Here is a 17,366-nt window from a genome sequence, read left to right as displayed (position 1 = left end):
AGCAGTGTGAGGAGACCTGAAAGTGGCACATGGCAGAGTGTGGCGATGGAGACAGCAGCAATGGGAGGCCGTACAGGGACCCATGACAGACTCTGGACCTGGCAGCAGCATGAGGAGGCGGTATAGGGGCCCATGGCAGATTAGGGGCCTGGCAGCAGCTATGGGAGGCCCGTAATCTGCCAGCACCCTATGACAAAAAATGGAATACACCAGCAGTGTGAGGAGACCTGAAAGTGGCACATGGCAGAGTGTGGCGATGGAGACAGCAGCAATGGGAGGCCGTACAGGGACCCATGAGAGACTCTGGACTTGGCAGCAGCATGAGGAGGCGGTATAGGGGCCCATGGCAGATTAGGGGCCTGGCAGCAGCTATGGGAGGCCCGTAATCTGCCAGCACCCTATGACAAAAAATGGAACACACCAGCAGTGTGAGGAGACCTGAAAGTGGCACATGTTTGGGGCATGATTCATGGCGGATTTAGTCAGTTGTGTCAGGAACTGGTGGTTTGAAATCCAGACTAATCCACGCCTGATTCATTTTCACAAACGTCAGTCTCTCCACACTTTGGGTGGACAGTCGTGTCCTCCGCGGAGTTGCAATACCTCCTGCCGCACTAAACACGCGCTCCGATGCCACGCTACTGGCCGGGCATGACAGCCTTTCAAGGGCAAATTCAGCTAGTTGGGGCCAAAGGTCAAGTTTCGTTGCCCAGTAGTCAAGGGGATTGTCTACCTCGGTTGGCAGGGTGCTGTCCAAGTAGGCCTAAGCCTGTTGTTTGAGGTCCTGCTCCAGGTCCACCTGATGCTGCTGCTGCTGCTGCTGCTGCGGCTGGTTAGTAGTTTCCTCACTGCGCTGGTGAAGAAAGCTACTCATCATCGACTGAAGACTGAGGCAGCCGCTGCTGGTGGAGCTGCCACTGCTCCTACCACCCCACCCCTCCCCTGCTGCCATGGCAGCGGAACGCGAGCGCACAGGGCCCACAGTGTCTGAGGATGGACGTTGGCGCAGACAGGCAGAGACCAGCTGACTACATAGGTGGTTTTTATAGTACGTTATTTTGGCCTCCCTCTCAGCAGGTGTGAGAAAGGCCACCATTTTTGAACGGTAGCGAGGGTCCAACAAGGTGGACAGCCAAAAGTCATCCCTCTGTCTGATGGTTATTATTCGGCTGTCGCTACGCAAGCAAGCGAGCATGCTATGGGCCATTTGTGCCAAGGAATGCGAGGGACTCCCTGCCTCCATCTCCACAGCATACTGCCACGGTGAGTCTGGGTCCTCTGTCTCCTCCTCCTCCTCCTCTACCAGATGCTCCTGCTCCTCCACTCCTGTCCGCTGAGTGGAAAAACCACCCATTTCACTCAATAATTCCTGAGCACCAATGTCCTCCTCTACCTCCTCCTCTTCTTCCTGTCCTGCCCCCACAGGGGTCATGTGGCGTTGAGATCTGTGCGCCACGTCTACCGCACCCTGACCAGCCATTGTTAACAGCATTTGTTCCAGGACGTGCAACAGAGGAATGACGTCGTTCATCCCATAGTCCTGGCGACTCACGAATAGCGTGGCCTCCTCAAAGGGCCTGAGCAAGCGCAGGTGTCACGCATGAGCTGCCAATGGCTGACATCTAAGTTACACAGGGAGTACCTTTATCCGCTTTTAACATCAGGAAATCGGTGATGGCCTTTCGCTGTTCGTAAAGGCGGTCTAACATATGTAGGGTTGAATTCCACCTTGTTGCAACGTCACAGCATGAGGAGTCGGTACGGGGGCCCATGGCAGATTACGTGCCTGGCAGCAGCAATGGGAGGCCCGTAATCTGCCAGCACCCTATGTCAAAAAATTCAACACACCAGCAGTGTGAGGAGACCTGAAAGTGGCACATGGCAGAGTGTGGCGATGGAGACAGCAGCAATGGGAGGCCGTACAGGGACCCATGAGAGACTCTGGACCTGGCAGCAGCATGAGGAGGCGGTATATAGGGGCCTATGGCAGATTAGGGGCCTGGCAGCAGCTATAGGAGGCCCGTAATCTGCCAGCACCCTATGTCAAAAAATTCTACACACCAGCAGTGTGAGGAGACCTGAAAGTGGCACATGGCAGAGTGTGGCGATGGAGACAGCAGCAATGGGAGGCCGTACAGGGACCCATGAGAGACTCTGGACCTGGCAGCAGCATGAGGAGGCGGTATATAGGGGCCTATGGCAGATTAGGGGCCTGGCAGCAGCTATGGGAGGCCCGTAATCTGCCAGCACCCTATGTCAAAAAATTCTACACACCAGCAGTGTGAGGAGACCTGAAAGTGGCACATGGCAGAGTGTGGCGATGGAGACAGTAGCAATGGGAGGCCGTACAGGGACCCATGAGAGACTCTGGACCTGGCAGCAGCATGAGGAGGCGGTATATAGGGGCCTATGGCAGATTAGGGGCCTGGCAGCAGCTATAGGTGGCCCATAATCTGCCAGCACCCTATGTCAAAAAATTCAACACACCAGCAGTGTGAGGAGACCTGAAAGTGGCACATGGCATGAGACACTGTGGACCTGGCAGCAGCATGAGGAGGCGGTATATAGGGGCCCATGGCAGATTAGGGGCCTGGCAGCAGCTATGGGAGGCCCGTAATCTGCCAGCACCCTATGTCAAAAAATTCAACACACCAGCAGTGTGTGAGGAGACCTGAAAGTGGCACATGGCAGAGTGTGGCGATGGAGACAGCAGCAATGGGAGGCCGTACAGGGACCCATGACAGACTCTGGACCTGGCAGCAGCATGAGGAGGCGGTATATAGGGGCTTATGGCAGATTAGGGGCCTGGCAGCAGCTATGGGAGGCCCGTAATCTGCCAGCACCCTATGTCAAAAAATTCTACACACCAGCAGTGTGAGGAGACCTGAAAGTGGCACATGGCAGAGTGTGGCGATGGAGACAGCAGCAATGGGAGGCCGTACAGGGACCCATGAGAGACTCTGGACCTGGCAGCAGCATGAGGAGGCGGTATATAGGGGCCTATGGCAGATTAGGGGCCTGGCAGCAGCTATAGGAGGCCCATAATCTGCCAGCACCCTATGTCAAAAAATTCAACACACCAGCAGTGTGAGGAGACCTGAAAGTGGCACATGGCATGAGACACTGTGGACCTGGCAGCAGCATGAGGAGGCGGTATATAGGGGCCCATGGCAGATTAGGGGCCTGGCAGCAGCTATGGGAGGCCCGTAATCTGCCAGCACCCTATGTCAAAAAATTCAACACACCAGCAGTGTGTGAGGAGACCTGAAAGTGGCACATGGCAGAGTGTGGCGATGGAGACAGCAGCAATGGGAGGCCGTACAGGGACCCATGACAGACTCTGGACCTGGCAGCAGCATGAGGAGGCGGTATATAGGGGCCTATGGCAGATTAGGGGCCTGGCAGCAGCTATGGGAGGCCCGTAATCTGCCAGCACCCTATGTCAAAAAATTCTACACACCAGCAGTGTGAGGAGACCTGAAAGTGGCACATGGCAGAGTGTGGCGATGGAGACAGCAGCAATGGGAGGCCGTACAGGGACCCATGAGAGACTCTGGACCTGGCAGCAGCATGAGGAGGCGGTATATAGGGGCCTATGGCAGATTAGGGGCCTGGCAGCAGCTATGGGAGGCCCGTAATCTGCCAGCACCCTATGTCAAAAAATTCTACACACCAGCAGTGTGTGAGGAGACCTGAAAGTGGCACATGGCAGAGTGTGGCGATGGAGACAGCAGCAATGGGAGGCCGTACAGGGAACCATGAGAGACTCTGGACCTGGCAGCAGCATGAGGAGGCGGTATATAGGGGCCTATGGCAGATTAGGGGCCTGGCAGCAGCTATGGGAGGCCCGTAATCTGCCAGCACCCTATGTCAAAAAATTCTACACACCAGCAGTGTGAGGAGACCTGAAAGTGGCACATGGCAGAGTGTGGCGATGGAGACAGCAGCAATGGGAGGCCGTACAGGGACCCATGAGAGACTCTGGACCTGGCAGCAGCATGAGGAGGCGGTATATAGGGGCCTATGGCAGATTAGGGGCCTGGCAGCAGCTATGGGAGGCCCGTAATCTGCCAGCACCCTATGTCAAAAAATTCTACACACCAGCAGTGTGAGGAGACCTGAAAGTGGCACATGGCAGAGTGTGGCGATGGAGACAGCAGCAATGGGAGGCCATACAGGGACCCATGAGAGACTCTGGACCTGGCAGCAGCATGAGGAGGCGGTTTATAGGGGCCTATGGCAGATTAGGGGCCTGGCAGCAGCTATAGGAGGCCCATATTCTGCCAGCACCCTATGTCAAAAAATTCAACACACCAGCAGTGTGAGGAGACCTGAAAGTGGCACATGGCATGAGACACTGTGGACCTGGCAGCAGCATGAGGAGGCGGTATATAGGGGCCCATGGCAGATTAGGGGCCTGGCAGCAGCTATGGGAGGCCCGTAATCTGCCAGCACCCTATGTCAAAAAATTCAACACACCAGCAGTGTGTGAGGAGACCTGAAAGTGGCACATGGCAGAGTGTGGCGATGGAGACAGCAGCAATGGGAGGCCGTACAGGGACCCATGACAGACTCTGGACCTGGCAGCAGCATGAGGAGGCGGTATATAGGGGCCTATGGCAGATTAGGGGCCTGGCAGCAGCTATGGGAGGCCCGTAATCTGCCAGCACCCTATGTCAAAAAATTCTACACACCAGCAGTGTGTGAGGAGACCTGAAAGTGGCACATGGCAGAGTGTGGCGATGGAGACAGCAGCAATGGGAGGCCGTACAGGGACCCATGAGAGACTCTGGACCTGGCAGCAGCATGAGGAGGCGGTATATAGGGGCCCATGGCAGATTAGGGGCCTGGCAGCAGCTATGGGAGGCCCGTAATCTGCCAGCACCCTATGTCAAAAAATTCTACACACCAGCAGTGTGTGAGGAGACCTGAAAGTGGCACATGGCAGAGTGTGGCGATGGAGACAGCAGCAATGGGAGGCCGTACAGGGACCCATGAGAGACTCTGGACCTGGCAGCAGCATGAGGAGGCGGTATATAGGGGCCTATGGCAGATTAGGGGCCTGGCAGCAGCTATAGGAGGCCCATAATCTGCCAGCACCCTATGTCAAAAAATTCAACACACCAGCAGTGTGAGGAGACCTGAAAGTGGCACATGGCATGAGACACTGTGGACCTGGCAGCAGCATGAGGAGGCGGTATATAGGGGCCCATGGCAGATTAGGGGCCTGGCAGCAGCTATGGGAGGCCCGTAATCTGCCAGCACCCTATGTCAAAAAATTCTACACACCAGCAGTGTGAGGAGACCTGAAAGTGGCACATGGCAGAGTGTGGCGATGGAGACAGCAGCAATGGGAGGCCGTACAGGGACCCATGAGAGACTCTGGACCTGGCAGCAGCATGAGGAGGCGGTATATAGGGGCCTATGGCAGATTAGGGGCCTGGCAGCAGCTATGGGAGGCCCGTAATCTGCCAGCACCCTATGTCAAAAAATTCTACACACCAGCAGTGTGAGGAGACCTGAAAGTGGCACATGGCAGAGTGTGGCGATGGAGACAGCAGCAATGGGAGGCCGTACAGGGACCCATGAGAGACTCTGGACCTGGCAGCAGCATGAGGAGGCGGTATATAGGGGCCTATGGCAGATTAGGGGCCTGGCATCAGCTATAGGAGGCCCGTAATCTGCCAGCACCCTATGTCAAAAAATTCTACACACCAGCAGTGTGTGAGGAGACCTCAAAGTGGCACATGTTTGAGGCATGATTCATGGCGGATTTAGTCAGTTGTGTCAGGAACTGGTGGTTTGAAATCCAGACTAATCCACGCCTGATTCATTTTCACAAACGTGAGTCTCTCCACACTTTGGGTGGACAGTCGTGTCCTCCGCGGAGTTACAATACCTCCTGCCGCACTAAACACGCGCTCCGATGCCACGCTACTGGCCGGGCATGACAGCCTTTCAAGGGCAAATTCATTAGTTGGGGCCAAAGGTCAAGTTTCGTTGCCCAGTAGTCAAGGGGATTGTCTACCTCGGTTGGCAGGGTGCTGTCCAAGTAGGCCCAAGCCTGTTGTTTGAGGTCCTGCTCCAGGTCCACCTGATGCTGCTGCTGCTGCTGCGGCTGGTTAGTAGTTTCCTCACTGCGCTGGTGAAGAAAGCTACTCATCATCGACTGCAGACTGAGGCAGCCGCTGCTGGTGGAGCTGCCACTGCTCCTACCACCCCACCCCTCCCCTGCTGCCATGGCAGCGGAACGCGAGCGCACAGGGCCCACAGTGTCTGAGGATGGACGTTGGCGCACAAAGGCAGAGACCAACTGACTACATAGGTGGTTTTTATAGTACGTTATTTTGGCCTCCCTCTCAGCAGGTGTGAAAAAGGCCACCATTTTGGAACGGTAGCGAGGGTCCAACAAGGTGGACAGCCAAAAGTCATCCCTCTGTCTGATGGTTATTATTCGGCTGTCGCTACGCAAGCAACCGAGCATGCTATGGGCCATTTGTGCCAAGGAATGCGAGGGACTCCCTGCCTCCATCTCCACAGCATACTGCCACGGTGCGTCTGGGTCCTCTGTCTCCTCCTCCTCCTCCTCTACCAGATGCTCCTGCTCCTCCACTCCTGTCCGCTGAGTGGAAAAACCACCCATTTCACTCAATAATTCCTGAGCACAAATGTCCTCCTCTACCTCCTCCTCTTCTTCCTGTCCTGCCCCCACAGGGGTCATGTGGCGTTGAGATCTGTGCGCCACGTCTACCGCACCCTGACCAGCCATTGTTAACAGCATTTGTTCAAGGACGTGCAACAGAGGAATGACGTCGTTCATCCCATAGTCCTGCCGACTCACGAATAGCGTGGCCTCCTCAAAGGGCCTGAGCAAGCGGCAGGTGTCACGCATGAGCTGCCAATGGCTGACATCGAAGTTACACAGGGGAGTACCTTTATCCGCTTGTAACATCAGGAAATCGGTGATGGCCTTTCGCTGTTCGTAAAGGCGGTCTAACATGTGTAGGGTTGAATTCCACCTTGTTGCAACGTCGCAGATCAGGCGATGCTGTGGAATTCCGTTCTGCCGCTGCAGCTCAAGGAGGGTGTGCTTTGCGGTGTAGGAATGGCTGAAATGCATGCAAAGTTTACGTGACATTTTAAGGATGTCTTGCAGTGGGATGGTGGATTTTAAGAACCGCTTGACAACCAGATTGAACACGTGAGCCATGCATGGCGCATGGCACAACCTTCCTTGACGCAGAGCAGACACCATGTTCTTTCCGTTGTCGGTCAACATGGTTCCGATTTTCAGTTTGCGCGGAGAAAGCCATCTGTCGATTTCTCTGTTCATTACACTCAGAAGTTCCTCCCCTGTGTGACTACGTTCGCCAAGGCATACCAGGTGCAGAACAGCGTGACACCGTTGCGCCCTGCACATGTGATATGCCGGTCGGGTAATGGGACTTGGCACGGGGGTGGCGGCTGAGGACACGGCGGAAGAAGAGGTGGTAGAGGCGGACATCTTTGCCGGACCAAGGACGTGCAAACGTGGAGGCAAAAGCGGCGTGACCTGTCCAAGTTGCTGGTGCGGCTGTGACGGCACCACGTTCACCCAGTGGGCCGTAAATGACATGTACTGTCCCTGACCATAGTTACAGCTCCACACGTCGGCGCTGCCGTGCACTTTGGCAGAGACCGACATGCTCAAAGACTGGCCCACCATGTCTTCTACATGTGAATGCAGGGCTGGCACTGCCTTTTTGGCGAAGAAATGACGGCTTGGCACTCTCCACCGCGGCGCGGCACAAGCCATCATTTCTCTGAAAGGTGCTGAGTCCACCACTTGGAAAGGGAGGGACTGCAGCACCAGCAACTTGGACAGGAGGACGTTCAGCTTTTGCACCGTCGGGTGCGTGCTCGCAAACTGTTGTCTCTTGGAAACGGATTCCAAGAAAGACTGCTGACGGAATCCGTGAAGAGGAGTAGCAGGAGAAGGAGCATCTGAACAAGCGGAAGATGCCAACGAGCGACAACTCCCCTCAGCAGAGGTGTTGGAGCCTTGACTGGCTGATGGAGGGCGATTGACGTCGGGTGACGGAGCAAGTAACGGAGCGGGTGATGGAGCGGGGGCTGGGGCGGGCAGAACCGCCGTATCTTTATCACGGTTTTCCCAGGCCACCAAATGGCGACGCTGCATATGCTGCCGCAACGCTGTAGTCCCAACATGGGCCCCCTGGCCACGCTTGACTTTCTGGCCACATAGTCGACATACGGCTACGTTTACTTCCTCGGGCGGCTTGACGAAAAATTGCCACGCCGCCGAGTAGGAAACTTTGCCCCCGATACTCCTCACTGGCTGACTGCTGCTTCCTCCGTGCACACCGGCACCACTACTGGCCGTGGTGGTAGGCTGCAGTGGAGCTGGTGCTCTACTCCGTGGCCGTTTGGCTCCACTGACACTGCTGCGACCCTGCTGCTGTCTCCTGGGCAACCCACCGACTGTTTTGCTCGCTGCCAAGCTGCCACCCTCTTCTCCTGATGATGCGGAAGAAATTGCCTGATGACGACGAGGCTGCCAAGTGCGATCAACCTCCTCATCATCAAGTAGGGTCTCCGCCTCACTACTAGCCCCCTCGGCTGCGTCTGGGTCAGGAGACAGACCTGTCTCTAGACCGGCTACCGAGCCACTCTCCTCGCCACTACTTCTTCGCCTGGCTGCTGAAAAGGCGGATGTCTCCCCCCGTTCCTGACCGCCCTCTGTTAGCTCTTCCTCACTGTACAGTGGGGCTGAGCCCACAGCATGCGATACTTCGCTTGGTGAAGGAACACCAAAGGACAGGGGCAGGTAGAGGACACGTGATTTCAGTGGGCTTGGTCCCGGGCCATGCCAACTAACGGTTGTGTCTGACGTACCCACCGACCGTTGGCTGTAGGTGTCAGAGGTGACCTGGGAAGAGGAAGACGACCGAGCCAACCAATCGACGACGGCAGGGTTGTCGGTGGAGACACGACCGCTGGATGACACCGGGAGCACTGGCCTCTGGCTGCGAATAGTGCTGCCTCGACCCTTTCCTCTGCTGCCACGTCTGCTTGCTCCTAAAACATTGCCTCCTCTGCCACTCCTCTGCATGTTGTCTGACATACTCTTTAATTAAACGATTATGTGTCCCTGAGTAACAATTCTGTGTCCCTGAGTAACAATTCTGTGTCTGTGCGAGTAACAATTCTGTGGCCCTAAGTAACAGTTCTGTGGCCCTCAGTAACAATTCTGTGTCCCTGATTAACGTTTCTGTGGCCCCAAGTAACAGTTCTGTGGCCCTCAGTAACAATTCTGTGTCTGTGCGAGTAACAATTCTGTGTCTGTGCGAGAAACAATTCTGTGGCCCTAAGTAACAGTTCTGTGGCCCTCAGTAACAGTTCTGTTTCCCTGAGTAACAATTCTGTGTCTGTGCGAGTAAGAATTCTGTGTCTGTGCGAGTAACAATTCTGTGGCCCTAAGTAACAGTTCTGTGGCCCTCAGTAACAGTTCTGTGGCCCTGAGTAACAATTCTGTGTCTGTGCGAGTAACAATTCTGTGTCTGTGCGAGTAACAATTCTGTCTGTGCGAGTAACAATTCTGTGGCCCTAAGTAACGGTTCTGTGGCCCTCAGTAACAGTTCTGTGTCCCTGTGTAACAATTCTGTGTCTGTGCGAGTAACAATTCTGTGGCCCTAAGTAACAGTTCTGTGGCCCTCAGTAACAATTCTGTGTCCCTGATTAACGTTTCTGTGGCCCCAAGTAACAGTTCTGTGGCCCTCAGTAACAATTCTGTGTCTGTGCGAGTAACAATTCTGTGTCTGTGCGAGTAACAATTCTGTGGCCCTAAGTAACGGTTCTGTGGCCCTCAGTAACAGTTCTGTGTCCCTGTGTAACAATTCTGTGTCTGTGCGAGTAACAATTCTGTGGCCCTAAGTAACAGTTCTGTGGCCCTCAGTAACAGTTCTGTGTCTGTGCGAGTAACAATTCTGTGTCTGTGCGAGTAACAATTCTGTGGCCCTAAGTAACAGTTCTGTGGCCTTCAGTAACAATTCTGTGTCTGTGCGAGTAACAATTCTGTGTCTGTGCGAGTAACAATTCTGTGGCCCTAAGTAAAGTTTCTGTGGCCCTAAGTAACAATTCTCTGGCACTCAGTAACAATTCTGTCTGTCCCTGAGTAACAATTCTCTGGCACTCAGTAACAATTCTGTCTGTCCCTGAGTAAAAATTCTGTGGCCCTAAGTAAAGTTTCTGGGGCCCTGAGTAACAATTCTCTGGCACTCAGTAACAATTCTGTCTGTCCCTGAGTAACAATTCTCTGGCACTCAGTAACAATTCTGTCTGTCCCTGAGTAAAAATTCTCTGGCCCTAAGTAAAGTTTCTGTGGCCCTGAGTAACAATTCTCTGGCACTCCGTAACAATTCTGTCTGTCCCTGAGTAACAATTCTCTGGCACTCAGTAACAATTCTGTCTGTCCCTGAGTAAAAATTCTGTGGCCCTAATTAAAGTTTCTGTGGCCCTAAGTAACAATTCTCTGGCACTCAGTAACAATTCTGTCTGTCCCTGAGTAACAATTCTCTGGCACTCGGTAACAATTCTGTCTGTCCCTGAGTAACAATTCTCTGGCACTCAGTAACAATTCTGTCTGTCCCTGAGTAAAAATTCTGTGGCCCTAATTAAAGTTTCTGTGGCCCTAAGTAACAATTCTCTGGCACTCAGTAACAATTCTGTCTGTCCCTGAGTAACAATTCTCTGGCACTCCGTAACAATTCTGTCTGTCCCTGAGTAACAATTCTCTGGCACTCAGTAACAATTCTGTCTGTCCCTGAGTAAAAATTCTGTGGCCCTAAGTAAAGTTTCTGTGGCCCTGAGTAACAATTCTCTGGCACTCCGTAACAATTCTGTCTGTCCCTGAGTATGAATTCCGTGGCCCTAACTAGCGTTTCTTTGTCCCTAAGTAACAGTTCTGTGGCCCTGAGTAACAATTCTGTGTCTGTGCGAGTAACAATTCTGTGGCCCTAAGTAACAGTTCTGTGGCCCTCAGTAACAGTTCTGTGTCTGTGCGAGTAACAATTCTGTGTCTGTGCGAGTAACAATTCTGTGGCCCTAAGTAAAGTTTCTGTGGCCCGCAGTAACAGTTCTGTGTCTGTGCGAGTAACAATTCTGTGTCTGTGCGAGTAACAATTCTGTGGCCCTAAGTAAAGTTTCTGTGGCCCTAAGTAACAATTCTCTGGCACTCCGTAACAATTCTGTCTGTCCCTGAGTAACAATTCTCTGGCACTCAGTAACAATTCTGTCTGTCCCTGAGTAAAAATTCTGTGGCCCTAAGTAAAGTTTCTGTGGCCCTGAGTAACAATTCTCTGGCACTCCGTAACAATTCTGTCTGTCCCTGAGTATGAATTCCGTGGCCCTAACTAGCGTTTCTTTGTCCCTAAGTAACAGTTCTGTGGCCCTGAGTAACAATTCTGTGTCTGTGCGAGTAACAATTCTGTGGCCCTAAGTAACAGTTCTGTGGCCCTCAGTAACAGTTCTGTGTCTGTGCGAGTAACAATTCTGTGTCTGTGCGAGTAACAATTCTGTGGCCCTAAGTAAAGTTTCTGTGGCCCTCAGTAACAGTTCTGTGTCTGTGCGAGTAACAATTCTGTGTCTGTGCGAGTATCAATTCTGTGGCCCTAAGTAAAGTTTCTGTGGCCCTAAGTAACAATTCTCTGGCACTCAGTAACAATTCTGTCTGTCCCTGAGTAACAATTCTTTGGCACTCAGTAACAATTCTGTCTGTCCCTGAGTAAAAATTCTGTGGCCCTAAGTAAAGTTTCTGTGGCCCTGAGTAACAATTCTCTGGCACTCCGTAACAATTCTGTCTGTCCCTGAGTAACAATTCTCTGGCACTCAGTAACAATTCTGTCTGTCCCTGAGTAAAAATTCTGTGGCCCTAAGTAAAGTTTCTGTGGCCCAGAGTAACAATTCTCTGGCACTCCGTAACAATTCTGTCTGTCCCTGAGTATGAATTCTGTGGCCCTAACTAGCGTTTCTTTGTCCCTAAGTAACAGTTCTGTGGCCCTGAGTAACAATTCTGTGTCTGTGCGAGTAACAATTCTGTGGCCCTAAGTAACAGTTCTGTGGCCCTCAGTAACAGTTCTGTGTCTGTGCGAGTAACAATTCTGTGTCTGTGCGAGTAACAATTCTGTGGCCCTAAGTAACAGTTCTGTGGCCTTCAGTAACAATTCTGTGTCTGTGCGAGTAACAATTCTGTGTCTGTGCGAGTAACAATTCTGTGGCCCTAAGTAAAGTTTCTGTGGCCCTAAGTAACAATTCTCTGGCACTCAGTTACAATTCTGTCTGTCCCTGAGTAACAATTCTCTGGCACTCAGTAACAATTCTGTCTGTCCCTGAGTAAAAATTCTGTGGCCCTAAGTAAAGTTTCTGGGGCCCTGAGTAACAATTCTCTGGCACTCAGTAACAATTCTGTCTGTCCCTGAGTAACAATTCTCTGGCACTCAGTAACAATTCTGTCTGTCCCTGAGTAAAAATTCTGTGGCCCTAAGTAAAGTTTCTGTGGCCCTAAGTAACAATTCTCTGGCACTCAGTAACAATTCTGTCTGTCCCTGAGTAACAATTCTCTGGCACTCAGTAACAATTCTGTCTGTCCCTGAGTAAAAATTCTGTGGCCCTAATTAAAGTTTCTGTGGCCCTAAGTAACAATTCTCTGGCACTCAGTAACAATTCTGTCTGTCCCTGAGTAACAATTCTCTGGCACTCAGTAACAATTCTGTCTGTCCCTGAGTAACAATTCTGTGGCCCTAATAACGTTTCTGTGGCCCTAAGTAACAATTCTCTGGCACTGAGTAACAATTCTGTCTGTCCCTGATTATGAATTCTGTGGCCCTAACTAGCGTTTCTTTGTCCCTAAATAACGATTCTGTGGCCCTCATTAACAAGTCTGTGTCCCTGAGTAATGGTTCTCTGTCCCTAAGTAACTTTTCTCTGTCCCCAATTATCGTTTCTGTGGCCCTAACTCTGTCCCTGTCCCTAGTACAGAGCGGTCTGCCTCTGTTCAATAACTGCAGGCAAATGAAGAATTCCAAAATGGCCGCTATTTATAGCTCGACCATTACACAGTGCTGGCTGGCTGGCTGCTGATTGGCTGATGCGATCACATGTAGTTGAGGAATGCATTATGGGTCAGCGCGCCTTGTCTGCGCGCCTTCCCAGACATCCCCGCTCCGTCGCCGCACATGTCAGCCGCCATTTTCTGAAAAATTTCGATTCGCGCGTCCGAATTAGGCTATTTTTCGGATTCGGCACGAATCGAAATTTTTCCGATATTCGACTCGAATTCCACTTCGGATACTTCGATTCGCTCATCTCTAATCCTAAACACTGAACATTTTTACATGAGAAAGCTTTTTTATCCTAAAACATTCCCAATTTTTTGGGTGGATTCAAAATCTTTTTAACTACTTTATCCCCAATGGTAGGGGCTTTCCTATAAATAAACATAGGTTTATCAGGAATCATAGATCCCAGTACTCTATCCATTTTTAATATATGCCAATGCCTACTAAAAATACTTTTCACTTCTCTAAATTGTGCATGAAAATTAGATATGAAATCCCATTGATGTTTATCATCCAATTCAACTTTTGTTTTTTCTCAGAGAAGTTGCTCCCTTGGTATTCCAAATACTTCATTCACAGTCTCTAGGAGAAATTCTTGATTATAACCTTTATCCACAAATCTACCCATAATAGTTTCTGATTGGTCTAAGAAACCACTATCCTGGCAGCAATTCCTCCCGAGTCTCATAATCTGACCTTTAGGGATATTTTTAAGCCATAATGGATGATGTCCATTGCATCATGGGAGATAACTATTATGATCAGTAGGTTTAAAGTAGGTTTTAGTTAATAAAGTGTCATCTTTCCTAAAGATCATTAAATCCAAAAAGTGAATAACTTCTAAACTATATTGCTACTCGAGCTTAATGTTCTGATTATTGTTCAATCCCTTGTAGACCTACCCAAGGCTGGACTGGGCTACCAAACTATCGCCAAGCAGCTTGGTAAGAAGGTGACAACAGTTGGTCCAATCATTGGCAAATGGAAGAAACACAGAACAACTGTCAGTCTTTCTACAGTATGTCTGATGCACCATGCAAGATCTCACCTCGTGGAGTGTCAATGATCATGAGAACAGTGAGGAATTATCCCAGAACTACACATAAGGATCTTGTCAATGATCTCCAGGCAGCTGGGACCACAGTCATCAAGAAAACAATTGCTTACACACTACGTCGACAAGGATTGAAATCCTGCAGTGCCCGCAAGGTCCCTCTGCTCAAGAAAGCACATGTTCAAGCCCGTCTGAAGTTTGCCTGAATGATGCAGAGGACTGGTTGAAAGTGTTGTGGTAAGATGAGATCAAAATCGAGCTCTTTGGCATCAATTCAACTCGCCGTGTTTGGATGAGGAGGAATGCTGCCTTTGTCCCCAAAAACACCATCCCAACTGTCATTCTGCTTTGGGGGTGTTTTTCTGCTAAGGGGACAGGACATTGCGGAAGAATGGTTGCACTTTATGGATGATGGACATATTTATAAAATATATATGTAGTTTCCCATAAATGTTATTGTGTTACAATAACAAGGATCACATGTGGATATTTGTTGGTTTGTACCATATTTTAGGGTATCATATGTGGACACTTTATTGTTTTGTACTTTATTTGTATTGCACTTTTTATGTAACCTGTATATCTTGGTTTTTAATATTGTAAGTATATCACATACCTGGTAAAGATTGGAATATTTTGGAGGCCTCTCTTGCACCTCCTGCCCAACACTCCTGAAGGTGGAGACAGAGTGTGAGGGCAAAGAGTGGCACAAATGCCAAAGTATCTGGCTGGTGATGTCCACTCTGTAGGTGGGTAGAGCAGGTAGTCGCTGTCCACAGAATGGGATGCAGGAGCAGCTTGGCATCAGTGTAGAAGATTAAAGCAGGACCGGGAGACAGGCAGCATACAGCAATCAGCAGCAACCAGTCAGTGAGGGACCAAATCGGCAGGCAGAGCAAGTCCAGGAGGTAGGCCAAAGTCAGTAACAGCTGGGCAAAGTGGTACAGAAACAGCAGGCAAAGGCAAGTCCAGTAAATAGGCCAAGGTCAGAGTAATCAGGTGAACAGAGTTTAAGCAGGAGCAGAAGCAAAGTCCAAGGGCAAGCCAGGTCATACACAGGTAGGTGGGTACAGCAGATCAGCTCACAGGAACCAGCGGAAGACCATTCAGCAACTGCTCATAATGACAGGTCAGTTTAAATAGACCATTGGCCAACAAGTGTGGACGCTAATTGGAATGCGCGTGCTCTCGATGAACTGAAACAGCACAGCTATTGCTTCTTTGCTCAGAAGTATGAGCACGTGAGCAATGCATACGAATATGAGCTTAAGCCTGTACTGGTTTTCTGGTGCTCGGAATTTGGTTTCCCTTACAAAGTATTTGTAATGTATATTGTATACCAATACCAAAAATTTATAAAAAGATATAATATATTAAAAAAATATAGACAGCTAAGTATATAAATGTCTCCAGTTAGTAAATAACCTCTTCACAACTAGTCCTATGCATGGCCTGTATGTGGGACAGATGTAAATTTGGTTGGTATAAACCACCAGGCCAAGGAATGTAGTGGAAATTTAGTCTCCTAACTGTGCAGTATGCATGGTTTACCAGTATGTGGACTGGCCCTGGTGCCCATAAATCAAACCACAAACTGTTGGAAAATTGCTCTTTTGCCTAACAAGTGCCATAGGGGAGGGAGAGCTCAGAAGTAAAGTTTACAGAAATACATATAGAAGTCCCTGAAATGGTTGCTTAATTTAACATCTCCTGCAAACTTCTGACATTACCACTCTTTTGGGTCCCTCTGGTGCAAATATGAGGGTGAATCTAACACCAAGGTAACCCAAGATGTTAATGCACTTTTGTCCAGGTTTTGTGCTCTGAAAAGTTCTGACTTGCTTAACTTTACAATGAAGGAACCAAACAAGAGGCAGCAGTTATGATCATTGGTGTAGAGTAAAACACAGTGGCTGGTGGGTGGGAGTGATCATAGTGTCTGATCATAGCGTCTCATTGTTTATCCTTAATGACTGTAAAGACAGTGTGTGTGCAAATTATTTACAATGGCCATCCTGTTTTGGGCACCACAGCATCAGGAAGGAAATGAGAGACATGATCATACATGACTACTGTGTCACCAATACTGTTGTCCATGCTAAACTCCATTACATGGTTCACCTTGGATCAGGTAACTGGTATCAAATGTATTTTGAGATCATCAGGCATTTTGCCAGAAGGTAAACCTTTCCCTGAAAAAATGTGGTGGCTACCATTGTAAACATCCTACTGAAAATGTTGCCTGACAAATTTATTATAGTGACAAATAGGGGGTTATTTACTAAAATGTCATGGTGCAAAATCTGGTGCAGTTCTGCATAGAAACCAATCAGCTTCCAGATTTTATTGTCAAAGCTTAATTGAACAAGCTGAAGTTAAAAGCTGATTGGCCACCATGTGCAGCTGCACCAGATTCTAAGTGCTCCAGTTTTAGTAAAGCTCTCCCATTGGCTTTAGTATCTCCTGTATCATCGACCTGGAATAAATATGCAAATCAGTCAGGGTAAGGTCAAAAGTCCTATATGCATACTTGCTCTGAGTTAGTTACTGAACATATTAAGAAGAAAGCTACACAGAGACCAGGGCCATCTTCAAAATGGCTTTATAAGTTTGAGAAGTGAAGATGTGCTCCTTGAAGGATCAATGTGTCTTCTGTATACACACAATGGAAAGCACTGAAGCAAAAAAGACAGACCCTTTGTACTTGTATTCAAGGTAACGTATTTTATATACAATTATAGCATGAAAGTTTACATCTGCTTTAAGGGCCACTTGTGAACCTATCAAGTTTCACTGCATTTTCTTTTGTGTGCAATTCTTATTATTTTCCTACTTGACCTTGGTTGTTGACCTCACTTGAATGTCACCTGGCTGGATACCTTCAGTGCTTTGTCTAGATACTTGCTCTTCGCTCCAGTACTGACATTGAGCTCTGTTTATCCCAGTATACAAATACGAACTATTATTCTTTTTCAGCCTCTGACATTGTCTCCACATGGCTCCATGTAACCTTGCCTGATTTTGATTCCAAATTGGAGCTTCACCCTCTCATTCAACACTGACTATTTTAATCCTTATACTTCTAGCATTGGTAAATAGATAGGAAGGTATATTATATTTACTTGTTTTAAACTTTTTTTTTAATTTCTTCAGTTACTTCCTGGTTTTCATGCCTATGCAAATGATGTCATACATCC

Source organism: Staurois parvus, unplaced genomic scaffold (assembly GCF_062004578.1).
Source record: "Staurois parvus isolate SC_StPar_1 unplaced genomic scaffold, SC_StPar_1.0 ptg000153l, whole genome shotgun sequence".
In the NCBI taxonomy this organism is placed as follows: Eukaryota; Metazoa; Chordata; class Amphibia; order Anura; family Ranidae; genus Staurois; species Staurois parvus.
This window is presented reverse-complemented; position numbering follows the sequence as displayed.